A 6,465-nucleotide genomic window follows, 5' to 3' on the forward strand; every position below is an offset into this window, starting at 1 on the left:
TGAAGATTTTCGATATCCCAAGCTGGCAGTCTAAAGAGATCAAATACACATTTTACATCCCAAATACTTGAAATCTTGGGTAGACTCGGTCCTCTATTAAAGACACCTCTCATAAACTTCTTGGTGATGTGATTACTGCCTAACTGAAGGCTTGGTAGAATTGCCGATAAAGCACTCCTCGCAGTATTAAAAGCACTGTATCCACTATCTGAGTGAAAAAGTTCCGTAAGAAATGTCAAAGTCTCCGGTAGAGTTGCCTCCAAGGATCGACAAAAGTCGATCCATTTTTTAATGTAAACTTTGTACTGGCACTTAGTTGAATCCCGCCATCCATTCATGATAATATCGACTGTGGAGGGAGAATATCTTTGGTGGTGAAGCCCTTGCCGGAGACGACACAAGCCACTAGGTGTAACGTCTTGGACAATGGATGGTGCAAGGTCGGTTTCTGTGGGAGAGACAAAGTAAAAATATCATTTGGTAGAAATATTGGAATTCCTATTAAAAGCTTTAATAGTAAGGGATACCATACTTGTGTGGTCCAATTTGGAAGATCAAAATACCTGTGGCCTGATCTGTTTCCACCTTCTGAAGGGTCCTCAGAAGTAAGCTGAATGGGGGGAATGCATAAAAAAAAATAAGACTTCCAATTCATTGCAAATGCATCTAAGAAAAAACATTCTGGATCTGGTTTCCAAGAAACAAATGGTTTAATCTGAAAATTTAATCTAGTTGCAAACAAGTCAATATCTATTGACTGACATACCAAAAAATTCAAAATAGTAAATATTTCAGAATCCAATTTCCATTCCTTTTCATTATCAAATTTTCGTGATGCTTTATCCGCGATATTGACAACCCCAGGCACATGTTCTGCAGATATCCACCCTTTGCCCTGAAATACTACCTGCCAGACCTTATTTGCGAAATAATTACAAAATTTAGATTTTGATCCTCCCATTTTATTTATATAGGCAACTGTGGTTATATTGTCAGAACGCAGCCGAACATGCATGCCTTTAATATCACGGGCAAAACATTTTAATCCCAGATAAACGACCTTCGTTTCTAAGACATTGATATCAAATCTCTTCTCTTCTGAGGACCATTCACCTGTGGCCATTTTCATGGAATATTCATCCACGAGTGCCCAACCTAGTTTTGACGCATCACTACACAAATATTTGTCAATTGATCTAGACTCAATTGCTTTAGAAGCATGGTTGGCAATATCCAACCACCATTGTAGTTCCGAATTTACATCGGATGTTAAAATTATCCTTGCCGCAAAATCACCCTTCGCGTACCTTAATGCTTGAGTTTTCAACGATTCCGCTTTTCGGTAATATAAAGGCCCTAATTCTACTGCTGGAAATTTTGAAACGAGAACGCCAAGAGTTTCGGCCAATTCTTGAATCGTAGTCAATTTTCGACTAAGAATTTTTGAAACCAAATGTATAACTTTTTTAATTTTTCTTTCCGGCAGGAAAATACGCATTGATCGCGAATCTAACAAAAAGCCCAGAAATTCTATTTGTTGGCTTGGAATGAGAACTGACTTTCCCGGGTGGATCACAAACCCCAGCTCTGACAGTAATTTCGCTGTTTCATAGACATTATTTTGACACTCTAAATATGACCTTCCCAGAAGGAGAGAATCGTCTAAACACGTAACTGACAAATACCCTTTTCTTCGAAGCAGAGAGATAGCAGGTTTCATAAGTTTCGTAAGAACCTTTGGGGCAGATGATAAGCCATTTGGCATTGAAGTGAACGCATAATAAAGGTCAACTTGAAAACAAAGCCACATTTGATCATCAAAATCAACAGGACATGAATAATAAAAATCGACTAGGTCAATAGAGGCCATATAACAATTTTTTGTCATCAAAAGAACCGCAGAATGAACACTTTCCATTTTAAAATGGTAATATTTAATGTTTTCATTAAAATTTTTAAGATTAAGAATAAACTGAGTAGACCCATCTTTCTTTGGGACTGTAAAAACGGGAGAATTACAACGTATTTCCTTTATTCTGAAGTCGGGTACTTTAACAATAACACTTTTATGCAATAAAATATCAAGTTCTTTTCTTATAGCCTGTTTTTCTTCAAACGTAAGACTGTTTTTTTTTTTTTTTCAAAGCTTTTAGTGGTGTTTTCTCAAATTCAATCTTATAGCTTGAGGCTACAATATTCAAAATATACAAATCACTGCTTATTGACTGCCATATTGAGACGAACTTACTAATTCTCCCCGCTTTACAATCATCAGCCAAATGTTGTGACCGCCTATTGAAATTCACAACAAAACATAAAAATCAAGGGCGGGGTATGTTAAATAGTACATACCAGCTATTTGCGATCCCTTTTCTGGAAATTCTGGAATTTCTGGAATTTGAACCTCTCTTGACGGTCCTGGTCCTGCCTTCTGCGATAATTTGGACGAGGGGCCTCGTTCTGCCATCGGCGATAACGGTAGGCCCCCCTTTGTATGTTTTTGGTTTTCCAAAAGATTTTTTCAAATCCGCCACGGATTTAGCTTTAGACGTTGTTTTGGCAATATCTTTGCCAAACAGATACTCCGCGACTTTGACTTCAGGAGCACATAAGGCTGATGCTACAGTGGGATCCGGGCTCAATTCGAATTTCATCGCATGACGTCTTTTTAAACTTAGATCGTAATTGGTGAGGCCAAGCATGTGCACTGCATCTGTAAGGTTTTTGACAACCTTTTCTTTAATATGCTCATTTTCTAGCTCAAGAATCGCATTTGCTGCCTCTAAAACACACAATGTTGAGTGAGCAATTGTCCGCCACACTTGAAGTGCCTTAGCATCCCTTTGTTTAGCCTGTGATGAGAGAATAGCCCAAATTTCACTATTCACCTTTGGAGGAACAATTTTTTCGGTATTTGCAGGCCTAGGGTGGTGCTCAAATAACTCTTTTAGCTTCACTATTTCCAAAGGCTCAGAAAAAGCTCTATTTTCAACTTTGGCAAGTTTCTTATGGATCTTGGGACCCTCTTTGGTACCAGAACGTTCTTCATAAATCTTTTTGAATAGAGCGTCATTTGACATGTTTTCTTTTAATCTTTTACCTTTGTGCTTTTCCGGGGAAGCTTTCCGCTTTGTTTCATGGATTTTTTTGGGGCTCCAAGAGCAAGATTTTTCTCTCCTAGAACTAATTTTAGGGCTCCGAGAGCCATACCGAGCACGAGTTTGAAACTCTGGGCTCCGAGAGCCATTCGTTTGATCGCTATCACTCTCACTTGAGAGTATTCTGTGACGTGAATGAGCTTTATATTGCCTTCCACGCCTCTCACGATCATAATCTTCATCGACTAAATTGTCCAACAATCCAATCACTATCTCACTATCACTCATTATTTAATTTGGTCCGAATCAAAGCGAATGCTAACGTCAACTGGTGTTGCTTCGGTCAATCGAGGTGATTGCACGCGTCTATCTCTCAGTTGAACTCGAAGGCGGAGCTAAGGCGCTCCTTTTGGAGTAGAATTAAAAGTATCTTATTATTTGAAGTCGACAAACAGAAACAGAAAGAATTATCTTTGAGTGAGGGCCTAGCCAATTCAACCTGTGTGAATTCAGCCCAAAAGACTTTCCTGCATATCACTGAACAGTGCAAAACCGGGGCTGCAAATTGACAATTTCACAAAAAAAATAATTCCAAATATCAAAACTTCAGTCCCAATTAAAAGTTCCTTCGCAACAATACATTTAGTTCAAAGCAGTAACTAGCCCAGATAATGAACGATGTGAAAAAGTAATCCGATTAGTTTATATGTTGTTACCTTGAAAATTAGTTCAGAACTTAAAACTAGTTCAGAACTTAAAACTAGTTCAGAATTAAAAAGTAGTTCAGAACTTAAATTCCTTATATTCTCCCAGGAGGGTTTTTTCAAGTAAGACCCTTATCTAAAAATTTTCTTTTGAATCAATAGCTCGGTTGAACCAAAAACTAAAAACACATGTAAGCCTTCAAAAGGTTATTACTTCATTTGCGCATTACTGGAACCGAATGTATTTGAAAAATTTATTTAAATTTTAGTATTGAAATACAGTCCAGTCATGGTGGATTGGTTTTCGAATAAAGTAAAAAAATCGGCTAAATGTGATTTTGAGGTACTGTGATTTCCATGATTTAATATAAACGTATATTAAACTGTCAGCTTATTTCCGTCAGTTTAATTCAGTCACCTCAATTCTTGTAGAGATTTAATAAAAAAAAAATGTTTTTTGAACTGAAAGTATGGAGCAAAATTAAAACTTAAAACGAACATAAATTATTAAGTACACTGTAAAAAATAATTGATTTCCACCCAATTTTTTTACTCGAATTCAAACAAGTAAAACAAGAATCCAATTTTTCTGTTGGAATTGTGACTTGCTTATTGAATTCAGAAAAATTATTGAAATTATTAAGATTTATGCACTTTTCAGTAGAAAAAATGTATTTTTCGACGCAAATAGGTCATATTAATCAAAATGATTTGAATTTCAATAGTAGACTGAAATTTATAGAATATCATATTGATATTTAAAGTGAAATTATGTACAGATGTTTTTTATGAAAATGCATAAATTTGTGTAAAAACATTTTTAGCTTATAATTAATAGTTTGGAGCAACAGAACAATATAATTTTAAATTTATTAATCACCAATTGCTTATGGAATAATTACAGTGTATTAATAAAAGTGAAAAAATCTTTTTTGGTGTTTTCTAAATAAACTCAAGCTCAAGGACTCGTTAAATGTTAATATCATACTTTACGGGATAATTTCTGTACACTGTAAAAAAGAAACTGTCTGAGATTCAATAAAAATTGTTTGTAATATTTATCAACAACAAAATTAGAATTTCAACAACTGAGTTTGAATATTGGAGACCATTTTGAAATTCCATTATTATTATTATTGAATTTCCAATTATTTGAGAAACAAAAATGTTGAATTCCCATAACTGAATTGAATTTTCCATTTGTTGACAAAACAACATGCTGGATTTTAAGATCCTTATTGGATTTCCATCTTGTTTGCTGGATTTTCCGTTCTTTTTTTGGATTTCCATCTCTAGTGTTGTTCAATTTCCTACGTCTAAAGTCTAATATCTAGTTCTCAGGATTTAGTTTCCCTTTCTTAATACCAAAAAATCTCATTTATTTTACAAGAACAGAAAATTACAACAAAAATTTCTCCCATATGATATGACACCCCTTAACGGCTGCATTTTTTCATCGTGGAAATCAGCAAATCAATGGCGCAGTAAAAGGCCGACAGAAGACACTTGAGTAAGAAATACCTTTCGATCAGGAAAACAGTGACACACGGACCTGAAATGAAGATGAAATCAAATTGAGGCACAAATAAAAGAAAGAATTCCCCCCTTTTTTCTACCTCCACAGCTGAACGATTGCAATAAAAATGCCACGAACCCTATCTTTTCTGAAAACCTTTGACTTACTCATCAGATCTCATCAAATCTCTTGTTTGTCACCTCCTCAAATCTGTTTGTTATAAAAAAAATTATATGATAAAAGAAACTACTCAAACAGGTTCTTTCAACGGAGAATTGGAATGCAAACAGTGGTTTCTAACATTGTTTATGATATTTCAGCTTTAGTTTTTTGGGATTGAGGGGGGAAAAGGTACCTATGTTAGGTTACGTATTTATTATATGCTATGCTTTACCCCTCACCCCCCTAATGTGCAAATATGTACCCGAATGTGGATTCTAAACTATTATATTTTTATCTTATTTTGTTTTATTTCATTAGCATTAACCAAACTTCGTTTCTTGCGTGGTTTACAGCTAATAGAACAGTACCGTAGAATCTTAACAAACTTTTTTTATTTTATAAAAATATACTTTCTTAAACATTTTGGGAAATATAAGACACATGTTATCAATATTAATAAACTCAACTGAATGCTTACCATCACACTCAGACTGTCTTCTCTCTCTGATCTCTCTGAATCAGAATTTCTTCTCTCTCCGATCTGAATGTCCCCTAGGTAAAATCGTCGCTTCGTCGTTTAAAGGTCTTATCATTAAATGTACTTCTGTATTATACGTTTGTAGTTGAAGGAGATGACTCTTTTTTGTCAAATTGATCTCAAATCATAACATTTGAAAACAAAATTAGCGACAAATTAGGTATTGGGAAGAGGTTTAGTTGCCCTCCAATTCTTACGGTCTCTTAAAAAAGACACTAGAAGAAAAAAAACAAAAAGCAAATAGAAACGCATCCATGATCTGTCTTCTGGCAAAAACACACAATTCCACATTTGTGCAGACAGGAGATTGTAACCCCCTCAATAAAATTTTCTGATACGCTGAATCTGAAGGCGAATGGAGTTCATCCGGAATGAGGCAGACTATGTCTGCTGACCACATGCCTCTGGATATGGGGTTTTCCCTAACTAAACGCTCCATGTTAATGG

General features: G+C 35.3%; 1 pseudogene; it reads right to left on the reverse strand.

Annotated features, from left to right (window-relative positions):
• Window positions 1-2,355: 2,355 nt before the first annotated feature.
• On the reverse strand, window positions 2,356-3,465 carry LOC148953149 (uncharacterized; annotated as a pseudogene).
• Window positions 3,466-6,465: the final 3,000 nt, after the last annotated feature.

This window comes from Artemia sp. Qi Xiang Cuo, chromosome 4 (genome assembly GCF_049724085.1).
Source record: "Artemia sp. Qi Xiang Cuo chromosome 4, ASM4972408v1, whole genome shotgun sequence".
In the NCBI taxonomy this organism is placed as follows: Eukaryota; Metazoa; Arthropoda; class Branchiopoda; order Anostraca; family Artemiidae; genus Artemia; species Artemia sp. Qi Xiang Cuo.